Source organism: Haliotis cracherodii, unplaced genomic scaffold, assembly GCF_022045235.1.
Source record: "Haliotis cracherodii isolate W230 unplaced genomic scaffold, xgHalCrac1.p SCAF_5, whole genome shotgun sequence".
Taxonomy (NCBI): Eukaryota; Metazoa; Mollusca; class Gastropoda; order Lepetellida; family Haliotidae; genus Haliotis; species Haliotis cracherodii.
Window position 1 is genome coordinate 17,667,602 of NW_027266308.1, and position 15,399 is coordinate 17,683,000.

A 15,399-nucleotide genomic window follows, 5' to 3' on the forward strand; every position below is an offset into this window, starting at 1 on the left:
GTACCAATACATATATTTTATCTTGGCTTGATTACCAATTGAAGTTTATTCCTTTTTATCTTTTGTTATTTTATTTGTACTCATATCTGATCAAGACATTTTCAAACTATTCAGGATAAATGTATTCGTAGCTTCCTTTTGATATACAATTACCTATCATCATACAGGATTAGGTGAGGGTGTTCAAGAAGTTGATAGTTGGATCAATTCTTATATTTCTTCAATATCATGCCTTAATTATATTTATCAATTTTTAGTTTCCTTTACCTTGTTTTAAACAGTTCACACATTATTACTTTTGTCGTGCACGGTGCAATCTCAATCGGCAGTAATCAGTTAAGTAAGTGATAGTTGAAGAACAAGTAAAGTATCATCTGTTTATTGTACACACTGAATAGAGTTATCGCCACTTCTGAATATTTATTTTGACACACGAATTATTTTCATAATTAACATTGTAATATGTTAAAATGAAAATCATAGCAGAAAAAGTGTCTTTTGTCAACTGGACTCATGGCAAAACGATAGCGCGTTGTGCAGCAAACACCACTGTGAAACGTGAAATAAACATGTAAAAGAGTTTTAGTACTCAATTATTGTACCTCCAGTCTTTGGCTCGTAAGCTTATAATCATCGGCAATTTCCAGAAGTAATCGTAAATGTCAATTTTTTCCTATTTTAAATAAAGCCTTTCTCTGCAATTTTGTGAGATTGGCAGAACTAATTAATTTCCATATTCAGTTTATTAATTAGTAGTATTTTCACTTTCTATATCTCGTAACGAAAATGTTCCACATTTTCCCATGGTGCATTTTGTTATCATCTCATCTCGCACCAAGCTCATGCTGATGTAGTGTCTTTTCCCAGCAAGCCATTTTCAACGTTTATACTTCATTTCCCAGAAAATAACGAGAGTCACCATGGAGATGTGTTGCTCCATCTGAAGTGTCTCAGCTGTTTGTAGACTCCTTGGGGGTTACGCCATGGGTGGCTACGATTCTAGCTACTACGGCGAATAAACGAGATTGAAGAGAGATATTTTGCTTGGTCCTCTTTAACCCCCCACAAAAATGGTGTCAGAAGTGGGATTCGCCAACAAGTAACCCCCAGGGAGAGCTGATGTGTCGTCATCATGGCAGAAGAAGATGTCCTGCACTTGCAGATGGACGATGAAAATGAATCTGGACCAGATGATGGTGCAGCTCTTAACCTAGCAGAGGAAGGTTCGATCTCCAATAGCAATATGGAAGCACTGGAAGAACAACTTGCTGCCCTTCAACTACAAATCGCTCAACAGAAGCAACTACTGGAGCAACAGTCATCCAAGCCAGCCATGATTTTTGCCACAGGGAGTAAGCTCAGCCGATTTATGGACAGAGCAACGAAAATATCCGATGTCACGCTGGAGGAATGGCTAGCAGACCTCCAAGCTGCCAGCGAATCTCGCCATTTGACTACTGCAGACCATGCGCAGCTGATGGTTGAACATTTGGGCGGACGGGCACGTCGTGAAATCCTCAACCGTGAGGAATCTATCAAGAAAAACCCTACAAGAATTGCAAACATTCTTCGTCGTGTTTTTGGTGATGGGGAGGATCTGGCGGCTGCCAAACACCGCTTCTACTCTCACAAACAACTGCCGGGTCAGGATCTTGTGACCCTTTCCTTGGATCTAGCGGATCTCTATGCAAAAATTGTAGAAATAGACCCGTCCTGCAGATCCAAGCGAGACGCAGCCTTGAAGGGACAATTCGCCGAAGCAGCTGCCAGTGATGTCCATCGGCGTGAAATAAGAAGACTTACTCGGGAACAGCCTGAGTTATCCTTTTTCGATCTGCGAGACACATTGGTCAGCTGGACCAGAAGCTCCTCTAACTCCACTACCAGCGGCAGAGTCACTATAAATGAGCATACAGCCTTAGAGAGTGTAGTGGAAAAACAGCAGCAACAAATCGAGCAAATCCTCAACTCCCTCAAGGCTGTTCAGCAAAACCGGAGAGAACGGTCCTTTGCCTGCTGGTTCTGTGGACAAGAGGGACACTTCCAGCGAGACTGCTTGGAGAGACCGCGGCAAGAAGCTCCAAGAGGTCGAAGGGGTGGTCGAGGTGGTCGGGGTGGATCTTTAAACTAGATCCACCCACTGTGAAGGATCACACAGTGGGGACTGATGTAAGCGGTCCAACTTTTCCTAAGATCGTAGGGACTTGTCCTGTTACTGACTTGATTGTCGAAGATGATGTCACTCTCACCAGTCTGATTGATACTGGAGCCCAGGTGTCTACGATAACAGAAGCATTCTACCGGAGACACTTGGAGAGAACAAACCTACAGGACATCGGACAGATGATTCGCATCGTGTCAGGCAGTGGATCCGAGATTCCCTACGTGGGCTGCATCATCTTAAAAGTAAAAGTATACGACCACGACCTTGGAGACGTTGCTTTCCTAGTAGTCAGAGATACCACAGATTTAGAATTAGGGAAGCGCAAAACAGAAGTTCCTGGAGTCCTTGGGGCTAATGCCTTGCGAGATTTTAAGAGAACCATTGATAGAGACAAGCTTCAGATCTCGGATGAACTCCAACGAACTCTTGCTCTCTTTGAAGAGATCACAGTGCCTTCCGAGTTGAAAGTACGTATTCCAGGGAAGAAACCAGTCCTCATTCCTGCACGCTCGCTTCAAGTCATCAATGGTAGTGTCAGAGCCAGCAAACAGCCATTCACTGGAATCATCGAGGCAAGTTCAACTCCACTGCCGAAAGGGACCCAGTTAGGTCGAAGTGTCGTGACAGTTGATCACAGTGGATGTGTCCCATTCCAAGTTGCTAACTTTACCGATACTGATGTCTACCTGCGTCCAAGGACTGTAATTGGTCTTCTTAGCAGAGCCGATGTTGAGCCAAGTGTCGACGTACATTTGGAAGAAAATGAGGTACATGTAGTCAATTTAAACCATTGCGCCAAGTCTGAGCTCACCAACCAGCTACTCCAGAGAATGGATGTCAATCAAACACTTTCTGACCCTGAACAAGAAAAACTTAAAGAAATCATTTCAAAGCATAGCAACATATTCAGCAAGGACGAAGATGACATTGGATATTGCGACGCCATCAAACACCGTATTGTCTTGGAAGATACAAAACCTGTTCGTGTTCCGCACAGAAGAGTACCACCAAGTCAATGGGAAGAGGTTCGGGATTATATCAAGCGTTCCCTGAGTACTGGGTTAATCCAGGAGTCTTCAAGCCCCTACGCGTCTCCAGTCGTCCTCGTCCGGAAAGGAAACAAACTAAGGGTATGTTGTGACTATCGTGCACTAAATCTCAAAACCCGTAAGGATGCCTATCCTCTGCCGAGAATTGACGAAGCCCTGACAGTACTGAAAGGTGCCAAATATTTCTGCTCCTTAGACCTTGCTCATGGTTTTAACCAGATTGCCGTAGAGGAAGATGTTGAGAAGACCGCGTTCCGCATTGGTACTGGAGGCTTATACGAGTATTTACAGATGCCCTTTGGTCTGACTGGTGCTCCAGCAACATTCATGCGTCTAATGGACAAAATCTTCGGCGATCAAAATTTCCAAACTCTATTGATATACCTTGACGACATCTTGATATTCGGCTCGACATATGAAGAAACACTTGAAAGGCTTGACATGGTGCTAGAGAGGCTGACGAAGAACAACTTAAAGGTTAGACCAGAGAAGTGTCAACTTTTCAAAGAAAGATTGCGGTATTTAGGACATATCGTGTCGGCAGAAGGTATTGCACCAGACCCAGAAAAGATCCGAGCGATCACAGAGTGGTCACCCCCCAAAACCGACAAACAGCTCAGAGGATTCCTTGGCATCACCGGCTACTACAGGAAATTTGTGTCTGGGTTTGCTTCTATAGCAGGACCCCTTCATGCTCTATTACAAGGCCCTACCTCTGGGAAGAAGAAAAAGAATACTAGGCAAGAGAAGCGTGGAATCGATGCTTGGGACAGCTCATGTGATGGCGCCTTCGAGGAGCTGAAGCGTCGATTGACCATGGCACCAATACTTGGTCACCCTGATTTTTCAAAGCCCTACATCTTGGAGATTGACGCGAGTCACTTAGGATTAGGAGCTGTGTTATCACAGAGTCAAGAGGCCGGGAAGGTTGTATTGGGATATGCTAGTCGTTCTTTGAGGCCAAGCGAGAAGAACATGGAAAATTACAGTAGCCGTAAACTAGAGTTAGTAGCACTGAAGTGGGCAGTAACGGAAAAGTACCGGGATCTTCTCCTTGGAGCTGAGTGTGTTGTGTACACTGACAACGACCCATTAAGCTATATCCAAACCTCTGCGAAGCTCAGTGCCACTGAAACGAGATGGATGGGAGAACTCGCAACTTTCAACCTCACCATCCGCCATAAGCCTGGAAGGAAAAACAAGAATGCAGACTCTCTAAGTCGGAAGGAACAGCATGGTCCAGAAGTTGTCAGGTTAGAGGCCATATATGTCCAGCCATCCACAACGAGATTACCCTCTGACCTGATCAAACAAGCTGAGACCGACATCAAGACTGTCAGGATCGAGTCCATCGTTGGGATACCACGAAAACAAGCCCCACTGCCTTCCATACAAGTTCCTACTATAGCGAACAAAGAAATGTCAAAATTGCAGCATGAAGACCCAACTATGGCCCGATTCCTAGTCTACAAGGAACAGGCTCGTTATCCGTCTCGACGGACTCTGAAGACTGACCACCCCAACACCAGAAAGCTTTACACCTTGAGAAAGAGCCTCATCACCAAGGATGGGATACTCTACAGAATTACCAAGGAAGGAGGCAAAGTCCGCGAGAAAGTTGTAATACCACAAGGCCTGCTTACCAGAATCCTCACGTCAGCTCACAACGACAGTGGTCATCCTAGCGCAGCTCGGACATTGGCCATATTGAAGGACAGATGTTTTTGGCCATACATGGCAAGAGATGTGGAGCAACACTGTTCTCAGTGTCAACGCTGTATGCTGGGAAAACATGGTCCAAGTGTAAAACCAACCTATGGTTCCATCATCACATCCAAGCCTCTTGAGATTCTTGCCATGGACTTTACGATGTTGGAGAAGGGATACCACAATTTTGAAAATGTCCTTGTCCTCACTGACGTCTTCACAAAGTATACCCAGGCTTATCCTACTCGAGATCAAACGGCAAGAACAGTAGCAAAGATCCTCGTCAACGAGTGGTTTGTAAAGTTTGGTGTCCCTATCAGGCTTCACAGCGATCAAGGTCGATCCTTTGAAAACAAGATAGTACAAGAACTATGCTCTATCTATGGAATATCGAAAACGAAGACCACTCCCTACCACCCAGAAGGCAACGCCCAATGTGAGCGATATAACAGGACGCTTCACAACATGTTGAGGACTCTTCCACTTGACCAAAAGCAGAAATGGCCAATCTTGCTGCCAGAGCTGTGCTATGCCTATAACAGCACTCCACATGCATCCACTGGATACTCTCCATACTATCTGTTCTTTGGCCGGGATCCTATACTACCAATCGATCTAATCATTGGCAGCAGCTCAGAAAACAGTCCAACCGAGTCTGAGTGGGTCACCGAACACCAGGAGAGGTTACAGACAGCCTACCAACAAGCTAGCAAACGAACTGAAGCAGCAGCATTGAAACGTAGAACAGTTCTTAACAAAAATGCCAACAATAAAGAGATTCCCATAGGCGCTAGAATCTTCCTTAAGAACCACCCACCAGGTCGTCACAAGATACAGGACATGTGGCGTCCAGAACCCTACAAAGTGGTTGGAAAACAAGAGCCAAGCACCTACATCGTTTCACCCTTGAATGGTGATGGAGAGAAACGGGTTCATCGCTCAGAAATGCTAGACTCTCGTACTCTCGTGCCGGACATCCAACCAGTATCGTTAGATCAACGGACGGAAGTGGCAGATGATGTTTGCTTGAATGGGTTAAGTGAACAGGTCAACGAGGTCTTGCCAGAATCTACTCTATTCAGAATATTGAATCCTTGTGAACCTGAACCGGAAAATGTTCCTGCGAAGAGAAGTGCTTCTCCTACAGCAGGGGAGGAAGAGATCAATACCAGTGTTCATGATCAGGTGAATGTCCAACCTGAAAGTGTTGACTCCACTGAACAGGTGCCTAACGTTCAGCAGATAGAGGACACCGAACCTGTAATCAAAACTGTGATTACAGATTTTGATCATGACAGTGTCATAATGAACCATAATATTGTTGACAATGTTGACTTGCCTCACTGTGACTGTACAAGTGTAGTTCATGAGGCTAGCCTCCCTCGCAAGTCAACACGTTTGACTGCAGGAAAGCATTCAAACCCATATGCTTTGCCGAAGTCAGCAGTGCAAGAAGAGATTGTCATGACACCAGTTGAAAATCCCAAAGAGACTGTTGATTTAACGTTGCTTTCGGAAATGAGCAAAGCTCATTTATTGCTGATGGAGATGCTATCAAAGTCCAGCAAATAGTTGTCATCCGTCCATCCATTGATTATACATGTATAATACGGGTATATTTGCATTCTAGTCATATCCTAGTCCTGTTAAAGTTGGAATGTCTTTCTTGGTTATGTTTTATTATTGACATTTATGCTGGTGCTGAAAAACTAAAAGAAATCTCAGGATGCATACGAAATACATTTTCTTGCAACTTGCTAATTCTATAGAAGTTTGTACATGTACTTCACGAAGATTGTGCAACACCTTCATTGTTAGTCTTTCATGTTCATGATGTAATGAACAGTATAGTTAGTTGTCAGGGGCCAACTTTGCAGCAGGGGAGTGTAAAAGAGTTTTAGTACTCAATTATTGTACCTCCAGTCTTTGGCTCGTAAGCTTATAATCATCGGCAATTTCCGGAAGTAATCGTAAATGTCAATTTTTTCCTATTTTAAATAAAGCCTTTCTCTGCAATTTTGTGAGATTGGCAGAACTAATTAATTTCCATATTCAGTTTATTAATTAGTAGTATTTTCACTTTCTATATCTCGTAACGAAAATGTTCCACATTTTCCCATGGTGCATTTTGTTATCATCTCATCTCGCACCAAGCTCATGCTGATGTAGTGTCTTTTCCCAGCAAGCCATTTTCAACGTTTATACTTCATTTCCCAGAAAATAACGAGAGTCACCATGGAGATGTGTTGCTCCATCTGAAGTGTCTCAGCTGTTTGTAGACTCCTTGGGGGTTACGCCATGGGTGGCTACGATTCTAGCTACTACGGCGAATAAACGAGATTGAAGAGAGATATTTTGCTTGGTCCTCTTTAACCCCCCACAAACATGATCTCGAGTTCGCCAAGCCACGCATTGACTGAGCAATTTTGCAAAAGTACATTGACGTGTTTCATGTTGTGCGGTTTATTTACGATACCCAAATTCTGTCGTTGAATGTACTATCACATTGTACCTATATGCCGACGAGGTTATGATAAAACAATCTATTTCTGAAATACGTATCTCGAAATGCACTTTTCCATTCACTTCCGGGATCCTGACAGCAAAATGCAAATTCCAGTGTATTACAGGCATATTTTAGTTGGACCTCAGGATTAAATGTGAAATATCTTCTGTATTAGATACAGAGGATACCATTTTTTGTTTGTTTGAAATGTCCACCAGTGAAATGCACAACATGCTGTCTGTTCCCTATCAGCTGATGCGACTCACACTGCATGGAGCTATGCTCTCCAAGCCTCGTTTTCGATCCAAGATGGCGAAAGTGTGAAAAAGGTCAAAATGTCCCTCTGGCATCCAGGGGGTTCCCACTCTCCGTTGATTGACTACTGACTGTGTAGGCGTGTCAATTTATGTGCATAAATTAAACGATCACCTGATTCATGTCACGCCACTGTATGTATTCCTACACCTGGAATGTTTATCAATGTGGTCATTTTTGTCTGTTTTGATATATGGAACTGTTTTGGGTTAAACTATTGTAGATAAAACATGTTTTACGTTGTCAAATTTAATTATAAGCATTGACTGTATATTCTTTTCAGTTCATTGAGGTATGAATCGAAAAACCGATGTGCAAACTTTTGTAAGAATCCGCTACGCGGATTCATACAGTTTGCACATCGGTTTTTCAATTCATACCTCAATGAACCGAAACAAATACACAGTCAATCCTTAATAATTTTTTAATTTGAAGTTTACACGATATACGGCTTTTCCATTGGACGAGAGGTCGGTCACATGACCTCGAAATTGACGTTCATTTAACTCTCTTGGTGCCACGGGACCATATATGGTCCCTCACTTTTCACACCCGCATAGTGCCAGGGGACCATATATGGTCCCGAGAAAATGCCCCTTTTAAACTGTGAATTTTGATATTCAACACTGAGTGCGCAAAGTCAAAACTATAACCATCATCACCCAAATCATCTTAGCTTTAACATCGTGTAACTCATACTTTATACAGTGCTACGGATTGCGAAATATGGCGAGATTAGTAAAGTGGCTACCGCTCTTCTCGGCCTTTTTCTGCCATGTTTGAACACCAAGCGAATGACGGCGAATTTTGATTATGCACCCATGTCACATACACGTAAATATTTTCAGATAAAATCCTTGTTCATAAGAAAAAATATGACCTGAGTGATCAGAAAGACATATTTTTCCCAACTGTATACTTATTCACGTAAATACAGTTCTGTTCACTCCTTATGAACAAGTCTTTTTACACGTTTTGTATACGTACTTTTATCGACTATCGGTAATGGCGGAATGGTCGGTACACATGAGAAAACGACAGTGTATATTTCCATTACATTTATGACGTACATTGAATGAATTTATAACCATCATCACCCTAATCATCTTAGCTTTAACATCGTGTAACTCATACTTTATACAGTGCTACGGATTGCGAAATATGGCGAGATTGGTAAAGTGGCTACCGCTCTTCTCGGCCTTTTTCTGCCATGTTTGAACACCAAGCGAATGACGGCGAATTTTGATTATGCACCCATGTCACATACACGTAAATATTTTCAGATAAAATCCTTGTTCATAAGAAAAAATATGACCTGAGTGATCAGAAAGACATATTTTTCCCAACTGTATACTTATTCACGTAAATACAATTCTGTTCACTCCTTATGAACAAGTCTTTTTACACGTTTTGTATACGTACTTTTATCGACTATCGGTAATGGCGGAATGGTCGGTACACATGAGAAAACGACAGTGTATATTTCCATTACATTTATGACGTACATTGAATGAATTTATAACCATCATCACCCTAATCATCTTAGCTTTAACATCGTGTAACTCATATTTTATACAGTACTACGGATTGCGAAATATGGCGAGATTAGTAAAGTGGCTACCGCTCTTCTCGGCCTTTTTCTGCCATGTTTGAACACCAAGCGAATGACGGCGAATTTTGATTATGCACCCATGTCACATACACGTAAATATTTTCAGATAAAATCCTTGTTCATAAGAAAAAATATGACCTGAGTGATCAGAAAGACATATTTTTCCCAACTGTATACTTATTCACGTAAATACAATTCTGTTAAGTCCTTATGAACAAGTCTTTTTACACGTTTTGTATACTTTTATCGACTATCGGTAATGGCGGAATGGTCGGTACACATGAGAAAACGACAGTGTATATTTCCATTACATTTATGACGTACATTGAATGAATTTATAACCATCATCACCCTAATCATCTCAACTTTAATATCGTGTACCTCATATTTTATACAGTGCTACGGATTGCGAAATATGGCGAGATTAGTAATGTGGTTACCGGGCTTCTCGATCTTTTTCTGCCATGTTTGAACACCAAGCGAATGAAGGCAATGTTTATTATGCACCCATGTCACATACACGTAACTATTATTATATCAGACAGCCAATTTGAAAAAGAAATCTGATCGGGCTGATCAGAAATGATTTACTTGTCCCCACTGTACAGTTATTGGCGTAAGAGTACTAACGTTTAGTCGGCCACGGTAGTTTTTTGTTCCAAGTATTGCATATGTTTATCGACTGTGTGTCATGGCGATTTAGCACGGCGCTACATACCAACCGACAGTGCAGATTGTCTTTTTGTTTATGATGCTGAATTACAGAAAATATTCAAATCAAAGATATGGAAAGATAGCTATAATCGTTAATATTAAGTTGGTATTGTGTATATTTATGGGCAGGAGGTTCATGATCAAAACCTAAACATTGATTGGCCAAGCCCGAAGTGATCGACAGGGCACGTTCGCCTCATATCTGTGCCGCGATTTCTTGTTTACAGGTTGTCCTACATACTTGCCCGTTCAGACAAATAACTGTTACTTTTTTCATATGAAATGACTAAGAGTCATGTGTGATTGCTCAAACTACCTGACCGTGTGAGTGACTTGCCCTAACTGTTTCACATTTTGTCGCAAATGGAGATTTCAGAAGTGTGGCCACGACATCTAACGTGAGTCGACGCCATATTGTAAACAAATTGTGTCAAGGTCGGTTCCACATGTGGTAGCTCAGGCCCCGTTTCTGTCGATGGTACACGCGATACAAACATAATGCAACTACTGAAAACATCAACATAACTTCTACAATGATGACATCAATACCTTTTTGTATTTGGATTAACCGCTTATGGATACGCTGTGCTTTTAAGTTCAATTTCGATTTGTTTTTCCTCTCATTGAAACTGTGATAATGGCGGTGTGATTTGTTTGCCGAAATAGTATTTTCCATGAGTCTAATGTACATAGTACATGTTGTGATTGTAGAAGATAATTGATAACCAATTGTGTATGCATATATATCATCAAATACACATTACTAATCTCTTCATAAAATGGATTATATTATAGCTCGTTTTCAAACATTCTGCTATGGATATTAGATCAAAAAATGATATTAGATTTACAAATTATTTATGTACACTGTACTCTCGATTAACGTATGATAATCTATTGGAAGTCTTCAACTCTTATTTGATATGTCATCTGAAATGTCAGCAATGAGTACAATTAATTTTATTTCGTTACAATCTGCAATTTTATTCAAATAGGCTAATAGACTGTCGGTGATTTCCCGCCGCTGTGAATTTGTCGTCTGGACAGGTGCGCGTGATTTGACCTCGGGTGTTGTGACGTGGATGACGTTACTTGAAACAGCTGATCTAATGTTGTGGTAGTATAATGGATACACGTGGTTTCATTTTCCAAATAACAATATTCTCTTTGACTGAACTAGAAAGCATATCTAGTACATCACGATTGGAAAATGTCTACGGCGACCGACGAGTGAATGAGACCGCTTATCATTTGACTAACAGTGTTAGTATATTTGGCGCAGTTTTCTAATTTTGGTATGTTGACATGTGCTTTTCATATATGTTTGAAGGCTTGATATTCCAAAAAAATAATATGCATTTAGTTGAGTACAGTGAGAAAGCTGTCAAAATGGATCCAATATTAAACCACCTAGATTTTTAAATATTTTAGCTTCATCTATTGGAATCTCGAATGGTTCAATTTATAACATAAACAGTAAAAGTAATTATAGATCTTCTCACAACATATAGATAATCAATTTCTGAAAGACAAAAAGTTTTTAGTGTAAATATGTGACTTCGTTTTGATGTTTTATATAGTTATATGTATGTCTTTTTTCACTCTGCATTATCTAAATTACCAAATACTTCGACCAGTGACATATAGTAGTAATTAGATTCTACTTTGTTTTTTATCCTAGGTATGAAATAGATTTTCTTTTTAAATAAATATTTGTCTAAGAGCAAAATCAATACATTCTTGTGGTTTTTTTTCACCATTTTAATTTGTATATCTTCCCTCCAAGCTGTTGTTTAGCTAGGCCAAAATTAAGAAAAAAAGGAAAGACATAATAAACCATTTTTATGTAAGATTTTGCTGGTTAAATTTTCGGAGTTCAATACCAAGAATATATTTTTCCTTTTATGACAAATAATTCCATTACTTTCATTGACCTACGATCATTATCTATTTCAAACTTTTCCTTCAGTAGAATGGGATGGAATGGGAAACTAGTGGAAATAAACTATCACGTATGTCCTTTAATGTACATGTACATACCTAGCTATAGGTGTAAATACACTTCTAAAGTCGTATTTATAAATCAAATGAATAAATGAAAGAAAAAGTGGTATTTCAAGGACTGGCCATACAAGTATATTTTGAGCAAAGGTCTAAGTTAGGCAGCCAAGTGCGAAATACGAGCTGATACGAGGATGTATGTTTTCTGGTGTTCATAGTGAAACAATGACATATGGCGCCCGAGTTGCGAGTGATCGAAAATAGGTTTGTTGAATAGATTTGCTGCCCATGAAAACGTTTCAACAATTTTGATTGAATCTACATGTACTTACTCTTGGGTGGTATTACGTTAGTATAATCTTGTTAATTATTAAGAAATAACAATGATGCCCGATATTGAGCGATGTCAATTTGAGTATTGTCAGGGCTGTTTAGCGATCTTTCACATTTTGTCCTTTGAAAATGTACGATGTCAATTACCCGGAAGATGATTTTATCGCTAATAAAAGAGCACGGTCATTGAAACATACATGGACGTAACTGGGATTTCTTCACGATATACATTCCAAACTGTCATTCGTTTTGTGACATAATCTTTGAAACAGTCTGCGTATGAATTAATCACGACCACTTCCGTCAATTTTGTTTTGACGTCAAAAACACGCACAATTTCATCGGTTTTTTTTATCGGTAAATATAACTCACGGAAAATTCTCAGTGAATGTGTACTTCAACATAAATATCATATGTCTATCACTGTTAGGACATGTACTTGCCAATGATATGAATTATTGGTCATTTAGATTTCAAATAAGGGCGCTTACTTGACTTTGCTTGCCATATTCGGGAGCGTCCATATTACGATTAATGTGGAAAAGTAGGAAACTTATAATACCAGCACTTTTATCGATGGCTGGGCAGTGCATAGATCTTTTGGATTTGGTGACTTTAGATACTGTTGGAAAAACAATCAACTCGAGTTGCATGTTATACAATTTGGTTACATTGTGTGAAGAAATAAAGACGTTGCAACACTTTTGATACAATGTACACGTTTTTGTAACCGCGACGTCAGCATAGTGCGGCACTGAGCGGTTTGCAGGCTGACTGACGTCCAGGCACCATGAGGGTTAAATTAAGGATTGACGGTGTATTTCTTTCGGTTCATTGAGGTATGAATCGAAAAAACGATGTGCAAACTGCATGAATCCGCGTAGCTAAATATAATTGTGTTTAGATCTTGGCCTACATCCTTTGAGATAAGGAATTGTGATTAAAACATATAAGAATTGACTTTCACTTTGTGTGAGTTCATTGGAGTATGAACCTTCATAGAGTGAGGGCAAAACATTGTATGACCCTCACTCTATGGAGGTTCATACTCCAATGAACTCACATAAAGTGAAGGTCAATTCTTAATTAGATGCTATTAGTCTCATGCTTTAAAGCCGCGTTTGGTCGCAATAAGACGCCTCCATAGATTCAATAGTATCAGCGTTTGAATAGAAACATAGGCGATGAAGGCAACGGTTTTCATCAGGGAATCTGCAGCTAAGTTAAAAACGGACAAAATCTGTACAGGAAAATCCCGTCAGTCCAGAAACCCCAACCTTCCGGGTGATTACCTTTGAGGAAATAACTCTGAATCCATGATCCCTCACGTCGGAGGCACGAGTTCTATTCCCCATGTGGGTTCAACGAGGGATGGCATTTTCTATGTCTCGTGTTTGTTAGCGTAAAAGCCTCACTTCATCTTTTATCCAACAGTTGTATATACAGGCATTTTCATTTGAAACGGTATCGTCCAGATAAACGAGGTTTATCTGAATGAATCAGTTCTATGAAATGTTATTAGTCTCTGATTCTACATGACAAAGAGAAATTACAAAATTCGTTTTCTCCTCGCTAAGCACGGATTATTACACGATAAAATACACATCACAAATTGCCAATTGCATTAAAGTCATATCTTTACTTCGATACGATATCTCTCTTCTAGAGGATCTGAGGATACATTAACAGAAGGTCGATCTATAAGCAGCCAATCAGCGTCGAGGTTTCAAAATTCTCCCCATGAATCGGCGACGCATTCAAACCATCATATCTGATTTCTGAATCACCAAAAAACATCTAAAACCACTCGTTTCAAAAGTGGAAAGCGACGCCATTATGTTGTGGCTATTTCATACTACTTGTCGTTTCTGAGCGCCGTGGCATCTAAACCCACAATGAATCATGTATCTGCTTCCTTTTATTGGGGTGTTCTCAGATCTTAACACAGAGAGGTATTGTTTAGGAGTAACGGATTTTAATGAGATTGCACAACAGTTTAACTCGCTGCCCTAAATCATCGGAATGTCAACGGAATAGATATACAATGTCTTGTTCAATTCGGTTTTTAGATACTGAAATTACATTCTACCATAAATTTGGAAATTCCTCGATTCTGATTTGTCAGTCAGAGGTATTTTCCTGTTTGTCCTATCAAACTATTATCAGCAGTAAATCGATACAAACGTTAACTTGTACTTAATCACTTGTCTTTCTATCAAGCTATTATCATTAATACAGTAGTTCCTAACATTAAGGTGTTCTTACTTATCCGTCCTAACAAGCTATTATCATTAGTACAGTAGTTCCTAACGTTAAGGTGCACTTACTTATCTGTCCTATCATGCTATTATCATTAGTACAGTAGTTCCTAACATTAAGATGTAGTAGTATAGGTAATAGGGGTTCTGGCTCACTTCCACTGGAACCGGATTTATATACCTATACTGCTACTACAGGTGGCATTTTTTATGCCAAAAAGATTATGCGATTCAACGATAGTCATGAGTCGTATTAAAAGAAACATCAAAATTAATTAATAATGAATAAAATTTACTATAGCCCACGAGGATATTGGAAAGGTGTAGGCGCAATAAAAAAATTAGCCGTCGCAGCTAAGGTATCTTAAGATGTAGCCAAGGATTGGTTAAAGAAACAAGCGATGTGGCAAATATATTTACCGGCACCGCGTTATATACCGAGGAAGAAGTTTGATATTTTTACAACGAATGAAGTTCATCAGACTGACCTCTTGTTTCTTCCCCACGATAAGGTAAGAAGCAAAACATATAAATATGCTTTAACAGTAGTGGATGTGGCTAGTCGATACAAAGAGGCTGAACCATTAACTTGAAAGATTCAACAGAAGTAGCTAATGCACTGAGTCGCATATATAAACGCGGACCACTAAAATGGCCTAAGCTATTTCAAGTAGATCCCGGTCGCAAGTTTATGGGATCAATAACTAAACTGTTAACAAAGCACGATGTCGAAATCAGGC